This window comes from Hakea prostrata, chromosome 3, assembly GCF_041222555.1.
Source record: "Hakea prostrata isolate BN-2017 chromosome 3, UWA_Hpros_2, whole genome shotgun sequence".
Taxonomy (NCBI): Eukaryota; Viridiplantae; Streptophyta; class Magnoliopsida; order Proteales; family Proteaceae; genus Hakea; species Hakea prostrata.
The window spans coordinates 69,381,274-69,399,582 of record NC_142602.1 but is presented as its reverse complement, the minus strand read 5'-3'; the positions used below and the strand labels follow the sequence as shown (position 1 = coordinate 69,399,582).

Sequence of the window (18,309 nt, the reverse complement as noted above, 5' to 3'; positions counted from 1 at the left end):
TTTGGGTGTTCTAATAAGATGTCTCCAGACCCTATGTGGTTTATTAAGAATGCACTTAAATTGGGCTAGGACTAGGGTGTTTTGAGTTGGGGAGAATGAATATGTGCATAATGGATCCCCTATTATAGAACAATGTATTTGTTCTTCTTTGGTTGATTTCACTTCTATTCATTATCATGTTTTAATGTGTGCAAGGCTTTATAATTCAAAGTTGAAAAAGAATCGGGTGGATATATAAGATATTTTTAGAAGACATATTTAAAGTAATTAATATGGGGTGGATAGGTTTTGACAAGTCTTTGGAAGCTTTGATTAGCTGCATTCGTTTTGGTTTAGATTATGCTCATCTTATCTCATGCTAAATCAACGAGACTTAGTGCAGTGAACATGTAGTTCTTGATCTTTTACCTAGACCGTGCAAGGGGGTCCAACCTTCTGATCTAACCCATATTTTGGTTGATATACTTGAACATGTTGGGGATAGGAAAAAACTACCCCTAAATTATAGAATAGAGATAAGAGGGATAGACAACGTTGACTCCAATATCCTCTTAAAATTGACTTTCTGAAAATAGTGACATGGAGGACCTCCAGATATTGAAAATTTGGTGGAGTGGATATCCAATTTTTCTATCTCCAAAACTATCTTAATAGTGAAAAGAGGGATAGACAACTTTGGCAACTCCAATATCCTCTTAAAATTGGCTTCCGGAAATACTAACATGGAAGACCTCCAAATACTGAAAATTTGTTGAAGAGTGGATATCCAACGTTATCTCCAAAACTATCTTAATCCCGAAAAGGTGATCATCCAAGGATATCAACTTTCCATTTGGTGTTGCTTCCATCCTAGCCTAGATCTCTTCGAGTATTGATATGGATAAGGTTGTGCTTTCCACCAATCTCCAACTTGTGAGAGCACAAAGAGGAACTCTTTTGGATTGAAGCTTCAAATCACATGGTCTTCATTCTTTGCTTCTTAGAGTATATTAAAATTCGATTCAAAGAATTGGGTGGAACTTATAGCAATTTTAAAAGAGATATAGAGTGTCATTTGTATTTATCTAAATCATATTCGAATTTCAAAAGTATGTCTGGAGAAGTATTGCCAAGTCTTTGAAGGAGAAGAGTTGCCTTGGACCCAAAAGGTCTATTAGTTCATTTGGGAGGCTTGAAGCTACAAGTTTTGATGGAGAGAGGGGGACCAAACCTCTAAAAAGCTATAGAGCAAGAAGCACCTCCAGCTTTCACAATCATGGAAAGAGACTTTGATTAAATGTATTGTGTTGGCTATGCAATAGTTCATTGATTCTCATCTAAAACTTTCTATTCCACACCACACAAAGATGCAAAGAAAGTAATAGACTTTTGCTCGGAGTAGCATGGTGAGAGAAAGAAAATCAAGTTGATTGGGTAGAAATGTAGAATTGCCTTTACAGGTCAAAAGGAACTTGTGGTCTAGCTTTTCGGGAGCCAAAGGCACAAAATAAAACACTCTTAGCAAAGGTGGTTTGGAGGCTTTGGGAAAACCTGAATTTAGTTAAGGGGAACTTGATGGAACAACGGTTTTTCTTAGACTCAATTTCCCTAAAGTGAGAAGGTGTAAGCCTTCTTGGGCATGGTGGAACCTAATTTGGGAAGGGAGCGTTGGGAACAAATGCTCAATCATGAAAAAGAACATAAGCAAAACACATTCAATATATTTAACGTGGTTTGGCAAAATTGCCTACGTCCACGAAAGAGAAATTGTTTCACCATTTCCTAAAAACCTCAGCACTCTCATACCTTACAAAAGTGATCCCCTTCACTTGCCTCATGTTACTTAGGTTATCCCGCAGAGACTATTTATAAGGAAACCTAAAACCTTAATTTCCATATAATTACAATTCTACCTATGAACAAGTAATTGACTCAATACACATTTCAATTACAAATACAACTAAACTCCAATTATATGGACCCACAAGATACAAGACACCCAAACACAATAGGAAGATTCTGGTAACAAGTTTTTTTTTTTTTTTGGATTTTAGATAATATTGTCATAATTGGAAGGATTTCATTGAAAAGTACTCCTAGATAATATAGAAGCTTGACCTACTCAATCTTTTTTCTCACTTGTTGGATGCCAAAGATATTTTGAAATACAAGTTCCATTAATCTAAAAGAAGATCATCTTAAGTAATCAACAATGCTTGAAGGAATCTTAGTAGTCTAGTATTTTCTCCTCTCCTTCAACAGTTATTATACCAACAAAGGCTTGGGAACAAATTTGGAATATTCCCACTTTGCCAAAAATTTGAACTTGTCTATGGAATGCATGTTTTTAATGGGTTAATTGGCTATTTGGTACTCAACCCCAACATCAAAATATTAGGATTTTATCCTACATGCAATCAACCCTATGAAGCCTTAAAAGCAACAATCTACATTCTTTTCCACTATTCAAATGCTTGTGCAATATGATTTGCTATGGTGAAGACCAATTTTCACCATGTGATATGTTTCAAGGGTTTGTCTGTGATAAAGATAATTCATACGAATTCAAATATTCAAATTTGGATTACTTGTTAAAGATAGTAACCTTAAGGCAGTTCCACAAATTAAGAAAAGTATAATATTTTTAAGATAGGATTTTGGAAAAGCTTATTCCTGTCAAGATTGAATACACATGTTATCTTGGCAATTGCATGTTTGGATGGTGCAAGATTGTGTTGGTTTTGAAATTCCATGTTCAATTGGAAATTCCTAAATTGTTTCTTGTTTGTTCCTTTCTACATACAGGCTCATTCTGTCATTGTCCACTTGTCGTAGTTTCTTACCTGTTACTATTTATAGTCTCTTAATAGGAGTTGGAGGGGTAAAGAAAAATGGCTAAGCTGTAATCATCATCTTCTTCTTCCTCATAGTGAAACTCCACATCTATTTGGCATGGATGTTGCCTTAGGGTGAACCACATAAGATCTTGCCTTGTGTGCTTGTGTTTTGCTATTTTTTTCTTAACATGGTTGATATGCTCTCACACTATATATACAAAGTATTAGGGAGGAAGCAATGTTAATCCTTGAGTGGATTAAAAAGTTGGAGGGAAATTCTCTCTAGAGATAAGAAGAAGTCATTTATTTATCAGTACTTATGGAAATCTAGTAATGAAGTCGTGATGTAAGGAGGAAACCAAAAGCCAATAGAGACCCTTGAGAGGGCCATTGGACTGGTGAAGTATTCTGCAAAGCTTAGGGAAAACAAACCACCTACTAGAACAATACCTAGGTACACTTCACCAAAGCTTGCTAGAAAGTGGAACTCTCCCCCCCCCCCCCCTACCCCACCCCCAAGGGCACCTCTTTTGAAGTTACACTATGATGATCTTTGGCCTTGGATAAAAGTACCAAAGGTTGCTAGCTTTGTGAATCAACAACTTACAAGGTAGTCTAATTTTGGCAATGTTTGGGCCCAATTCTTTTGCCTCAATTCTTCAAGGGGAAAGTGTTCTACTCCCGGTGGCTTCATGCTATTGGAGAAGGTTTTTAATTCATAGAGGTGGAAATTAGCAATCAGGACTTCTTGCATTGTGTTCTCGGAAAGAGAAAACAATCATCACTAGATGTTGTTGCTCTGATAGATGATATGCTAAATCTTAGAGGCTTTTTCATTAAGATTTTATTCTCTAATATCATTGCTAAGAAGGCTCTGCTTGTGGAGTGTTTAACACAGTGGCCTAATTCTACTCCTCAACTAGTCCAAATATGTAATTTGAAGCCTTGAGCTCTTTTCTATCTAATGAATGATCTTTTTCTACCAAAAATAAATTTTAGTTTGAATATACTTGAAGGTGACTAGAATTGATGGCGACTAGTATTAGGGGAAAAAATATTTTTGTGGCGCTTCAAACAAGATGGCTATGTATCAAAGGAATTTTGGACAAAATTGTAGGAAAATCTCTCACTGTTATAGAGATTAATGTGGTAGTGTATTGATTAGGCAAGCACATATACAACTTCTTAGGGGTCCTTTTATTTGGATGTAGCCACATGTTATATAGTTTAGACTATATTAATTGGATGATCAAGGTAGAGAGTAGATTATTTAGAAATTTGAGATTTTAATTTCTTCATTGGAATCTCTTCTTTTTTATGACCATGTGTTGAAGGTGGAAATTAAGGGGATTTCAATAAATTTTCTTCTATACTCTTTCTAGTCTTTTGGAAGAGTTCGATTTATGCTATTCTTTCATCTATTTTCATTAAGTTACTTATTTTGCTGAACTTTAAAATAAAATGAATGGAACTAAGTTGTAAATAGAATCAATAATTTTGATGGACCAAGAGAAGGTATTTGTGCCACCTATTAGGCGTGATAAGGATGATTTCTCATCCTTTCCCTAATTGTCTCTAATTTGAATTCTTTCCATATCATTTCATCCTCTCATTTGAATTCTTTCCATGTCTTCGCATTTGAATTCTTTCCATTCATCATTCTTTACATTTGAATTCTTTCCATACCATCTCATCCTTCCATTTCATCAATATCCTAATTTGGCTTTGGCTTGATTAGGTTTCTCTATTAAATCATTTCCATACAAACATTTCCATGTATTATATTTACATACAAACATTTCCATGTATTGTATTTCTATGTTTTATATCTTTCTTTTATTATTCATAGTTACCTAACAGAATGGGATGTATGCTGCCTATATATTTGAGGTTCTCTCATATGAAATCATTCAACTATTTTTCCCATTGAGATTGTTTCTTAATATGGTATCAGCCTAACATACGATTCTACATTTTCATCAGCCATGTCTTCTTCTTCCTCATCTTCCACCTCTTCTTCAATGGCTGCCAATACTACGTCTTCAATGGATTCCTCTCATACGATTCACTCTTTTGCTACAATTGTGATCCCTTCAGTTGTTGCACCATCTTTCACCACAGATCAGTACCATAAACTTCTATCTCTGTTGCAATCTGGTAGCATTCCACCATTGGCAAATGTTGTAGGTAAAGTATACTCTCTATGGGTTATTGATTCGGGTGCCAGTCTTCATATGGTTTCCGACTTATCTTTATTTCATTCAGATAGTCTGGTTCCCCACACCCAATCTATTCACCTTCCAAATTGTGGTTTTGCTCCCGTTACACATATTGGGAATTGCAGCCCCATACCCACTTTACCTCTCATGAACGTATTACATGTTCCTTCCTTTGGTTTTAATTTATTATCTGTTACCCAACTTACCCAACAACTTCATTGTTTCATAACTTTCTATCCTGATCATTGTGTGATACAGGACCTACGCACAAAGGAGAGGATTGGGCTAGGCAAGGCATACAATGGACTTTATTATTTGGAGTTGGATTATCCCGTCGCTGCTGTTGTTTTACCTGCCAAAGACCTTTGGCATTCTCGTTTAGGCCATCCATCTTTAAAGGTTTCTAGTTATATTGCACATTTGGATCCTAATATTTCTTTTCCTAAAAATTGTGTTTGCTCCATTTGTCCTTTAGCTAAGCAAACTCGACTTCTTTTTCCATCTAGTACAATTTCTACCACCTCTTGCTTTGAATTGATACATTGTGACATATGGGGACCTTACTTCGTTCCCTCAATTTGTGGTGCAAAATATTTGTTAACTATTGTGGAAGATTTTTCACGATGCACCTGGGTGTTTTTGTTAAATCATAAATCTGATGCTTGGTCCCGATTAAGGGAATTTATTGCTATGATCAAAACCCAATTTGGATACCAAATTAAACAACTACGAACTGATAATGGTCATGAGTTTTTTAATCCCCATTCAAATGTCTTTTTTACAACCCATGGTATTATTCATCAACATAGTAGCATTGATACACCCCCAACAAAATGGGGTTGTTGAAGGCAAACACCGCCATCTTCTTAATGTGGCCCGTGCTCTATCTTTTCAAGCAAGTCTACCTCATAAGTTCTGGGGTCCTTGTGTTTTGACAGCCGCTTACCTAATTAACCATTTACCCACCCCGCTGTTACATGGTAAGTCACCACTTCAAGTTTTATTTGGTAAGATCCCTTCATATTCTCATCTTCGAACTTTTGGATGCCTTTGTTATGGTCATAACCATTCATCCATTCGTCATAAATTTGATCCCCGAGCATCTCCAAGTGTTTTTATTGGGTACCATATGCCCAAAAAGGGTAAACGATTTATGATTTACAAACACATAAGTTTTACATTAGTCATGATGTCACATTTGTTGAAGATTCTTTTCCTTTTTCAAAATTGTCATCCTTATTATTGTCTGTTTTACCCATTGCAGCTTCAGATATTGATAGTTTACCCATCTTGTTAGACCCACCCTTATCAACCACACCCTCTCCCCAACCGGTTGAAGAACCTCCTTCACCCACCCTCCCATCCACTACCATCTCTCGGCCATCTCGGGTTCATCGACCGCCACCCCATCTTCAAGATCATCATTGTTACGCCATGGATGCCCAAGCTCCTCCTTCATGCACAGGTACTCTCACTCCTGAAAATTGTTTTTTATCCTATCATAGATTATCCTCACCTCATTTCAGGTATCTCAAGGCCCTCAATGCTATAACTGAACCTACAAGCTTTGCTAAGGCTATTATTTCACCTGATTGGAAGGAGGCAATGGACAATGAAATTGCAGTTCTTGACCTTAACAAGACTTGGTCTCTTGTACCTTTTTACCCCCAAACAAGAAACCAATAGGTTGTAAATGGGTTTACAAAATTAAACGGCATTCAGATGGGTCAATTGAGTGTTATAAAGCGCGTTTGGTGGCAAAGGGTTATACTCAAATTGAGGGGGTTGATTTCCATGAGACATTTGCCCCAATTGCTAAGTTAGTTACTGTCAGAACACTTCTTGCCATTGCTGCCATCAAAGGGTGGTCCTTGCATCAATTGGATGTGAACAACGCCTTTCTCCATGGAGATCTTGATGAAGAGGTATATATGACACTTCCACCTGGTTATCATCAAAAGGGGGAGAAATTGGTTTGTCGCTTGCACAAATCATTATATGGGCTTAAGCAGGCATCCCATGATTGGTTTTCCAAGCTTTCTGGTGCCCTTATTGATCTTGGATATACACAATCTAAGGCAGATTACTCTCTATTTTCTCTACTTCATCTACCTTTGTACTTGTTTATGTTGATGACATTTTAATTGTTGGGTTTGACACAACTGTGATTTCCAACTTAAAATCACTTCTTCAGCAACGTTTCTGAATTAAAGATCTTGGATTGCTTAAATATTTCCTTGGTCTTGAGGTGGCACGTTCCAAGAAATGTATTTTCATCAACCAACGAAAATACACATTGGACATCTTAACTGATGTTGGTTTCACAGGTGCTAATCCGACTCAATTTCCAATGGAACAACACCTCAAGTTAACTACTTCTGATGGTGAGCCCTTACCTGATCCAACACCATACCGTCGGTTATTGGGAAGACTTATTTATCTCACAATTACTCGTCCAGATATTGTTCACACTTGTGAATGTTCTTAGTCAATTCATGCATGAGCCTCGTAAACCTCATATGGATGTTGCTAATCGTTCACTTCGTTACCTCCATGGCATTCCAGGACAAAGGATTCTTTTATCTGCTGATAGTGAGTTATCTCTTCGTGCTTATTGTGACTCAGATTGGGCAAGTTGCCCTATGACTCGAAGATCTACCACTGGATATTTTGTGTTTCTTGGTTCCAGCCCTCTATCTTGGAAATCTAAAAAACAAGCTATTGTGTCCCGCTCATCTGCTGAGGCCGAATATCGTGCTATGGTTGTCACTACTTGTGAACTCATGTGGTTAGTTACATTGCTAAAAGATCTTGGCGTCATAGTCCCTCGACCAATACCATTATTTTGTGACAATCAAGGTGCTTTACATATTGCTGCGAACCCAGTCTTTCACGAGCACACCAAGCACATTGAGATTGATTGTCATGTGGTTCCTGATCAAGTTCGACATGGTCTTATTCAACCCACCTCCACCACTAGTGCTGCTCAAGTTGCTGACATTTTCACCAAGGCCCTTGGAAAATATTTATTTCTCAGTCATAGAGGCAAGTTGGGAGTTCTTGACATTCACTCTCCAACTTGAGGGGGAGTATTAGGCGTGATAAGGATGATTTCTTATCCTTTCCCTAATTGTCTCTAATTTGAATTATTTCCATATCATTTCATCCTCTCATTTGAATTCTTTCCATATCTTCTCATTTGAATTCTTTCCATTCATCATTCTTTACATTTGAATTCTTTCCATACCATCTCATCCTTCCATTTCATCAATATCCTAATTTGGCTTTGGCTTGATTAGGTTTCTCTATTAAATCATTTCCATACAAACATTTCCATGTATTATATTTACATACAAACATTTCCATGTATTGTATTTCTATGTTTTATATCTTTCTTTTATTGTTCATAGTTTACCTAATAGCATGGGATGTATGCTGCCTATATATTTGAGGTTCTCTCATATGAAATCATTCAACTATTTTTCCCATTGAGATTGTTTCTTTTTTTCCCTTTTTTTTAAAGTGTTCCTTTTTTTTTTTTCTTGGTAGTAATAAGAAATTCATTAATTAGAAATTTGTGTGATATACAAGACATCTTAAACAGCTACCTCATGAACCCAATGTGTGAATCCATGAATTTTTGTCGATGCCTCTCTCTCTCCTTTCTTAGAGAACTGTTTTTTTCTTTCTTTGAAACTATTTGATTTGCGTTGGTCTTTAATTAAGAATCTTTCATGTATGTTCTTGTGTTCTCTATTGACTAACAACTTCATCATATGAGATCAATCATTCTACTTCTTTGGACGACTTAACTGATTGAAAATTTGTATCTTCTCCCCCGTCTTTGTTGCATTAAATTAGATGGAAACAATTATTTGATGTTACGTATGTTTGAATTTGTGTGTGGGAGTGTAAATGTGTAATCTATTGTCTGTATTTTGAATCCATTTAGTTCATCCTGCTATTTTTATTTTGAGTCTATCACATATGATATGAAATTTAGCCTATAAGATTTCTATGTTCCATTCTTTGCTTTTCTTTTTTTTTTTCATTTTCAGGCGGAGGATGAGAGAGGCATTCTACTACGATTTCTTCGATCAGGAAAGACGCCCAGAACGTATTTTCTTGAGATGTCAACCAGCGATGCCATCGCCATTGTTTGACTTCATGGGTGTCTGGCCAATGAGTAAGATTTTGACAGTGCGGGACCAAATCAATGGTCAAGTTTTGATACCCAGGAACCAAGTGGAAGAGTATATATTCCCTTTTATGTTGCCTGATGAGCAAATGAGACTGAGAAATCATAATCAATGTGTGGATATTACTGTGAGAGACATGGATACTGGCACAGAACATGTCTGCTCACTGTGTAAGGTGAGATACTCTTTTGTGCTCAATAATGGATGGAAACCAAATTTTGTCAGGAGGAGAAGACTCTGTGTTGGTGAGGAAGTTGGCTTTTCTTGGGACACCAGGTTTCATCAGTTGCGTTTTTCAGTTCTGAGTCGCTGAACTATTCTGTAATGTCAAAGACCAAGACTTATCCATGCATGCATGCATGCATCAGTAGTCCAGTATACAATACTAAAAGAACTCCTTTTAGGGTATAAGAGAGTATTTTATTGATAAGAACCTTTGATTTTGGTTTGTAAAATTTTAAGACTTAAAAGAGTTTGGCTATATTAATAGTTGAATTCCATTAGACCAAGTTCTCATTCCTCTTTTCATTCTCAAATATTGTGATTCTTTGCCTACTCATATTTGTTGATGAATAGATTTTTGATAACTTATGTTTATTGATATGGTCATGCAGGAACAGAACAGATCATCTGCCACTAGCCTGCTTGTGCTCCCATACTCCCACACTCACATAAGTGTGGATCCCACACTGCTCGGCTTGACATGGGCAAACCCTATGTCTGTGGATCCCACACTCATGTTAGTGTGGGAACATGGGGACATGGGTAGGTTGGGAGCAAAGGATCTGGACTCTGTCATGTGGTGCATTACATTTTAGGTTTGTTGCATGCTCATATGAAGAGAGTTTTTATCATTTAATGCAAAGGCTTTAGTGTTTTGCATTAAGTCTTTAGTGTTTTTGTACACTTAAAACATATGGATCTTTTATTTTTCAAGATGTAAAAGCATTGGATCCGATTTGAATGGTGACCTTACCCAAATCCATATCCGATTATATCCAGATGGATTCAGAGATTAATTGTTTCTGGATCATTATTTTTTGAATGAATATTCTCCTTTATTTTCTTTTTTCTTTTTTAATGTACTATCATAGTAGGTTGAATATAGATTTGAAAGTTGGGTTTTGCTGGGAAACCAAGCTTCATCTGTTACGTTTTCAATGTTGAGCTGCTAATGTAATCGGCAATCTCAAAAATGATATTCCTCCATGAATGACTTTTGATTCAACTGAGGTTGCAAACATTTGGTTTTAATTTCTTTATTCAATCAATATGATTACAATGTAGTCTGTTTCATTTTTCCTTTTCTTTTCTTTTCAAGGATGGAACAAACTTCATGGATTTTGAGCTCTTCCTTTCTTGGACTTGTCCTTCTTTTGAATCATTTTTTTCTTTGCTTCACCTGTCAACCACTTATACTCTGCGGGTATCACAAATGGGTCTTGAACATCTTCTACACGATTGGTGGTAACAGAAGTTAAAGATCCTTGATGGAGAAAAGGAGTTCTTATCCATTGAAGCCATGAACTTGAGGATTGCAATGCTGCAGTGATTTCTTGACCTGAAGTGCAAGGGCTTGTAGGAGGAGTGGAGAACTCATCCAGTGGCTTTAACTCTTCAAATTTTGTAAAAGTAACCAATACTCTTATAGTAGGAACCACTGGAATAGCTACCTGGAAATGAAATAAGATGATTATCTCAGAAAAAAATTATTAAGAAATATTGTATGGCAATATTTCAAAAATCTGTCAAACTTAGAGCTTAAGGCAGGCAGAAGGAACTCAGAATGCAAGTGTGATACCACATGTTATTCCCACCTTTAAGGCACAAACATCATTATGGCAAGCAAAATAGCTAAGGAGTAAAACACCATTGTTGTATATATGCACATTTATTAACCACAAACAACATCAGTGCAATGTATTATCATCCGTAAGCATGTATAATATATTACTATTCACATTTGGTATGCGATCTGTGATCTTACAAAGTGTTCTTGAAAACATAGAACACAATTCAGAATATACTCCCTCAGGTTAAACTTTATAGCACTCATGCTTTCATGGCTTCCACCACCCCCCCCCCCCCCCCCTCTTAGAGGAAGACTTACTCAGAAAGATATATAGCCATTGGTCTACGATCACTAAGGTGCAATGGCAATATATTCTGCCAACTTATCTAAGAGATACCTTTATTAGGTTGGGCCAAGCAATAGGTAATTCTTAGTCATTTCTGGTTTGGGGCAAAAGCTTATTTCCCTAGATGAGATTTTCAGCCTTCACAATAAGGCCTTTGATCTTCAAAAGAGGAAATAAGTGCTCGAGCTGCAAGTAGGATAACGTATTCTTGTTCCAATGTTGGTGGTCCTTGATCTGCTCTCCTACTTCTGCAATGTTGATTACTAAAGCTATTCCCTCGTGCATGCACTGAGTTTGCCAAATGATGCCATGTTCATGCTATTACGGTTGACATTTAAGTGTATGCACCCATTTGGTCTGATGGCAATGTTTGAGGTGTATTAGGTCTCCTGGTTCTTATCAGTGCTATGTAGGGACTGGAGGGGCAATACTTGGGCCAGCTTACTTTGTTATCTTGGCTACTGTTTTTTCTTACGCTTCTTGGAGAGAAACTTTCACAGCACTGGTCAAACTTAGGACTACAGCAAGCTGGCCGCTGCTTCACTCTTCAGCAAGCTAGCTTTCGTTCTCTTCCTTTTTGAGCTCACCAAAGTTTCTAGTATCTTAAGAATGTTCTCAAGAATGAACCTTGCCATTCTCATTCTTGATGGTATTCATGTCCTTGATGCTAGTGCTAGCAACTTCATGGGCCACCAGCAAATGCTACGGAGGAGAAACAAAAGGAAAACCACTACCTACTTTGCATCTGTGAATCCCTAAAGAGGATTGACAACCATGGATGTCATGTCACTCCAATATTCATCACCCCAGTAGATAACAAGAATGAATGAATCAGATAGAACTGAAGAGTAATTTTTGTGATATTTCTTAACATGAAATTTGCAAAAGCATCCAATTTTTTATTGTTTCCACCAGACTTCTGTCTGATTAACTGATCCTAAATTGTCCGGTCGTAAAATACAGATTCTTAGCCTCCTGTAATTATCTTCCTTGCTTGGTTTCCAACTCTTAACTTGTTGTCTGAGATGGAAAAGAGAAAGGGAGATCCTTGTGTTGTTTAGTGCTTATTTCCAACAAAAGAGATTTTTTTTCTGTTACCCAGGCCTTAACCATGCTTTTCTTTTCCTTAGTTCATTTTTTGTGGTTTGTTTTTCTCAGATCAGTGTTTGCCAGTACCTGTCCCTCATCAGATCTGCAGCTTAGGAAGGAACAGATCAGGTGATGTGTTCCACTAACCCTTTATGACAGGGGAAACAAACCCAGAAGCTAATCCATAGGACATGATCACACTGTAGAAAAATAGGCCAGTAACAGAGAAGACCAATAATTAAAGAAGCAATTAACCATGAGGCGGAAAAACTGGATGACAGCTTGCCTATACATGCAGTACTTTGGGCTAAATTTTCCCAGAAAATTAATGGTTAGATGGAAAGTAAAGAATTGAAAAGTTCTGGGAGGGTCATGATATATGCAGCCTTACCCTAGTTTCTTAGAGAGGCTGTTTCCAGGATAGAGTACAGAAGAACAACAACAACAGCCGCCCAAGGGGGCCGGCGCCCAACGGGGGCCGCGGCCCCCCCACCACTTCTCCTAAGGCGGCGGGGAAGTGGACAGAAAATAGTAACTTCTCAGAACAGAACTCCAAGTTCACGTCTACAGAACCTGCAACACCAGAGAAGTATAGACCCAGAAGGAGGGATTTGCAATAAAATGGACAGACTTTTTAAATTCAACAGTTGGATTGGTTGGAATCTTTGATGGAAATCTGACATCAAAGAGGGAAGAAAATATTGTTGCAAGGACTGAAACTGAGAAATAAAAGTAAGAAAGATATGGAGTAACAATTGAAATTGAAGGTCGTGCTTGGTATGTTGGTGAGGGCTCACTTGCTGGATGCTTGGTCGACTACTGGAAAAAGCCTATCTGGAAGCAGAGGTGAGGCCGTGTTTATTCAACTCTCCGTGGACCCTACTAAACATGGGAGCTTTGTGCACTGGGTTCCACCTTTTTAGTTGGTGAAGTAAATCAATGAGGACGGAAATAACAAGGATGGAATTGCACCACAGATTTTGAGTTTCAGATTACTTCAAATTTCACCCATGGAAGCACCATACAAGCTGCTGAAACTGAGATAAATATGAAGAGATGAAAGAGGGGAAGAAGGTATATGACCTTGCTTCACCACATTGGCTAGCTGCTGAAGTAATCAGCAGAAAGTTTGCTTCTCACTAAGAGAACTAAATAGAGGATAGCCAAAATTGTCAAGCTTGTATTTATAATATAGCAACAAAACTAATAATTGACCCCTTCCAGGAAATTCAAAAATAGTGACTCTTCTAGAAGGCAGATCTAGTTACTACTACATAAAAAGGAAAGAATTGAGACTACTAATAACTACCAACTTACGTAGCTATTGGAAAATACACATAAAGTAGTGGTGCCTGATAATTGAATATCCTAGCAACTTATCTTCCCAGGGATCTGTCACAACTTTTGATATCCTATTCTATCAAAATAACTTCTATCAAAGTACCACTTTTGGCCCAAGTTTCTTCCAGATTTGACCTCTAATCTGGTGCTATCAGATTATCTTGAAATCTGGATCCAACCTTCACCTTGTCTTGTTGTGTTGCTGGTTTTCTGAAACATGTCTAAGGTGGCTTTAAACCTCATTAAAAAGGATCGCCCAAAGATCTGTATGTATAAGATATGTTGTAGAATATATTTCCTGGTGGAAAATGCCATGACAAGTTAAGACTTGCAACTGCTCCTCCAAAGTTGTAGATAATAGTATCTTCTCCCTGAGGTAATCACTATGCAACTCCAAATAGGAATCACCAGAGAAACTCTTGATCATAAAGCATAAATACTATAAAAGGCAGGTCCAATCAAACTTTTGAAGAGCCTTGAGTCATTTGTATATATTACTTCCCCAATGTGCTATTTATCTATTGGGAGTTTGTAAGATGCATATTATAAACCAAGAAGTAATTCTGAGGTGGGTCTGTACTGGTAGCAACTCTATGGTCATCACTGAGAAAATAACCCAGGAGTAGACAGAGTTACGATAATGTTGCTTACTTCACCTTGTTCAGAATTTGGTAAATTCAACTAGCAACTGAGAGCTTTGAAGCATTTTGGATCATTATATATAGCATGGAAGCAACTCTACTTAGTTTACCCAGTATCTGTGAATATCAACTTTGTGAACCCTAAACATGTGACTAATATCCTATGCATACCCTGTACAAAGTATTAAACTGAATTTTGGACAAAAAAATGTATTAAATTGAATGAAAGCTGAGGTTTTAACCATCCTTAATGTCCCAAGATATCTTAGAGGCTCTTAATGGGAGAGACTGATGATGAAGGGCAGATCCATTGTAGTGTTTGGTTGTGTTAATTGCTAGATATCCTGAGATTACCAATAGATGCGTAAAACTCCTTCATCGAACATGTTCTTGTTTTTTTATAAACTAATTTGACCACAGTTATCTTAGATTCTGCTACTTCCAGCAAAAACCAGGCAAGCAGAAATGTAGAACCATAGAATATTGTAGGATGATAGAAATGGAATGTGAAATATTCTGAGATGCCACAGAGTATATGGTTCGTTTTGGACAAAATACAAGACTGGCAGACAGTAAAAGTCCAAATAAAATCAGGAACATCCATACCTGAAATTGCTCACAGTCAAACCAACAAACTTCTTCTTTAATCTAAAAATTGTATATTATCCCTTTGTTTTGATAAAGGGCTTCTATCATTCACTATAAATACTGTATCTTAAAGTTTTGCTGGAAATTCGGAACACCAAAACCAAACAAAGCTGTTACACAAATAATTCTTCTCCAATTTCATTACAGCTTCCCTCACCCAAATTCAATCAAAACAGGATATGCATAAACATAAAAAGGCCATATGAATATCAGTAATTGGATATTCTTAGAATAACTAGGTACCTATCTGCAATAGCTCCCTAGGCTCTGCCTGTTTGGCAGGAAAGGGGAGGAATGAAAATGAAAAACTTGAAATTTTCTAATAGGAGGTTGGGCTGGCATGGAGAAGAGGAGTTCTAGAAAGCAAGATTTTCTTGCAAGATGAGAAAACAAAATTCAATGGTTTCGGAGAGGAAATTTTAAGGAGTGAGAAAAAAGAAAACTTCTAAAATGCCAAGACTTTTTAAAATTAATGCTTTGCCAAACAAACACCTAGAAAAGAAGAATATTCTTTGCCTTTTTAACATATCAAACAAACGTAACTAAGGCTTTAAATATATGGACCAACTTTAGCATTTAAAGAAATATTGGGCTGTAATTTTATTTTTTTTTTCCTAATTTTTTTGAGGGGTTTCTAACCCATAGATATTGGATTTGACAACAGCTAAAGCTTAACCAATTCAATATGGCCAAGGCTTCATTAAAACATCCTGAAATCAAGCATATGCAAAGGAAGATGATTTCAACAACTGAATTGATCTTATTCATTGAACTCTCTATCAAGCATACCTATATAATAAAATAAACATATGTATCTACCACTATATAGGAAGTTAAGCAACATACACCACATCTTCAGGTTAGATTCAAAAGTGAGACACTACAGGATAATTATGAAGCTTCAGCAATAGTATAGGAGTATTGATAGAAAACACAATAATTATTTTTGGAAGACAAGCATCTGAAGAACTTACTTTTCCAAAAACGGATCCTTATAAACAATATAAATGTTAACTATGAAACAATATAAATGTTAACTATGCAACAATGACAAGATAAAGCAGTAAACAGCCTGCAGCAAAAGATTTAGTTAAGAATGTCAGCACCTTAACCGGAAAGGCTCCTGGTGGAAGCTTTGTTGTAAGAAGTTCTCTTAGACGACGAATGGCCTTGACTTTGTTTGCAAGAATGTCAAGCAAAGGCAGGAGTTCTTCAGTTTGGAGGGGGAAATTGGGAGAAAGCCAGAGAGTTGGACTCAATCCTTTCTTGTACTCACTTTCACGGTTTCCATCCTTCTTCCGTTGTCCACTCTCAGAACTCACAAAAGACTTATGCATATCCCTTCCTTTCTGGTGTTCATCCCCTTGAACAGAAATCTCCACAGGGTGTCCGTGTCTTCCTTGTCCACTTTGTGATCTAGATGGGAAATCACCAAGTGGATCACTTACCTTCTCATCAACACAAAGGGTACTTTTTGGTTGATTCATTTTCTTTGGCCCATCATGTTTTAAGTCCCACATTCTCCGGCCACCAAACCACCCTTTCTTTTCTTGCTTAGTATCACCACCAATGCTACAACTATGCAAGTCTTCAATTGGGATCTCCCGTGGCTCAAAACAGGCATATCGATGAGTAACAATCCCATCGATATGGCTATCCTCAGTTACCAACTCTGATGACTCCATTTTAAGTACATTTTTCAATTGCATTTTCTCTTCTTCTGTTAATATGTCATCATACTCCTCACTCTCAGTATCATTCTCAGTAAAAGAAGAGAACTCATCATCTGTCGTAGCATCAGGGACCTTTCTGGACTTGACACTCACTACCACATTTTGCATATCATACACCTTGGCCTTCCATGGGCCAACCATTTCAATCTTTTCCAGCATTCTCCATGTCGACTGTGGCACCAAAACCGCTTGAGTCACATCGATTCCAGGCCTGAAGATGCTAGTTTGAAACATCGCAGCCACATCCTGCTGAACCTCAGCTTCAGAGGCTTGAGAATCAGCACCATCCAGAGCATTCATAACCATCTTATTCTTGTGAGAAACTATACATAGGGTCCCTGGAGAAACCTTCCGATCCTCAGAGCCTTCTCCAAGGAACAGAATACTCTGATCTGCGCGTTGAATCTTGAAACCATCAAAGCCAGCCAAAGTCATATCAGCCCTCAAATTTGCACCCCTCTTCCAAATCTTGTAAGTATCAGAAGGAGCAACCCTAGATATGAAGGGGATCACAGAGCTCTCAAAATTGAATGTTATCTCCATATAGAAATCCCTCATCCTTCTCATGGTTCCTATCAGGCGAGGAAGTCTACGACACCAATTAGCCCAAACAATTGGCTTGGCTGTGCCTGACTATAATCATGGCAATACCTTCTTCCCTGTTGAAAATTGCTTCCTTGAGAGCACTCCAACCCTGTTCATTCTGCAAACTCGCGTCTGCTCTTGCACCCATTAGCATCTCCGTTGCAGTCTCATCACCAAGTTTGACAGCCAAGTGCAAAGGAGTGTCTCGGTTAGGGACATCACGGCTATCAACCACTGCAGAGATAGTTTCTGCTTTCTCCTCCTCGGCAAGTGACGCAGCCTCAGTTCGAATCTCAACTGGGTTGCAGAGCCTTGGAAGGCCAGCAAGTATTCTCCTGAGAGCTCTATAGTCCCTCGTTGCAACAGCTTTATGAATAGGGCTGTGAGCATATTTTGAAACATCAACTCCCGCCATGTTTAAAGAGAGTCTAAATTCCAATACAATCAAACCCAGTTCACAACCACACAAGATTACAGAAATTATAACTTCAAAAGAAAATTTCTCTCTGCCTCTGATAACCTGAAACACCTCAAATAGGATCAAAGGCAGGCACTGTTATGCTATTGTAGAAAGATCCTCAAATCCAACAGAAGTGAGAAATCCTTAAGAATCATCAATTTGCATACATAAGAATCAAGCCCAGTTGTAACTCTAGAAACCCGTGTGGAAAGAAACGAAAAATGCGAGAGGAATCCGATTACAGAACTGAGAAAGGGTAAAGAACAAAATAAAAAAAGGCATGTTCAGACAAAACTAAAAAAACCAATCATTGAAGAAAGGATTCTTTCCGTTGGTGGTGGAAGCAATATTCTGCTTTGGAAGTAAGCAACGCAGGATTATGTATACGAATCGTATGTATACACCATACAAAGTTTATAGACGGTATGGTTGATGTAAAA

The 18,309-nt window shown here is 37.5% G+C and overlaps 1 pseudogene across 1 annotated transcript; it reads right to left on the bottom strand.

Annotated features, from left to right (window-relative positions):
- Positions 1–10,392: 10,392 nt before the first annotated feature.
- LOC149022903 (uncharacterized) lies at positions 10,393–18,303 on the bottom strand (annotated as a pseudogene). Its single transcript, XR_016172481.1, has 2 exons — positions 16,198–18,303; positions 10,393–10,907 (listed from the first exon to the last, which is right to left on the bottom strand). The product of XR_016172481.1 is annotated as an uncharacterized LOC149022903 (transcript).
- Positions 18,304–18,309: the final 6 nt, after the last annotated feature.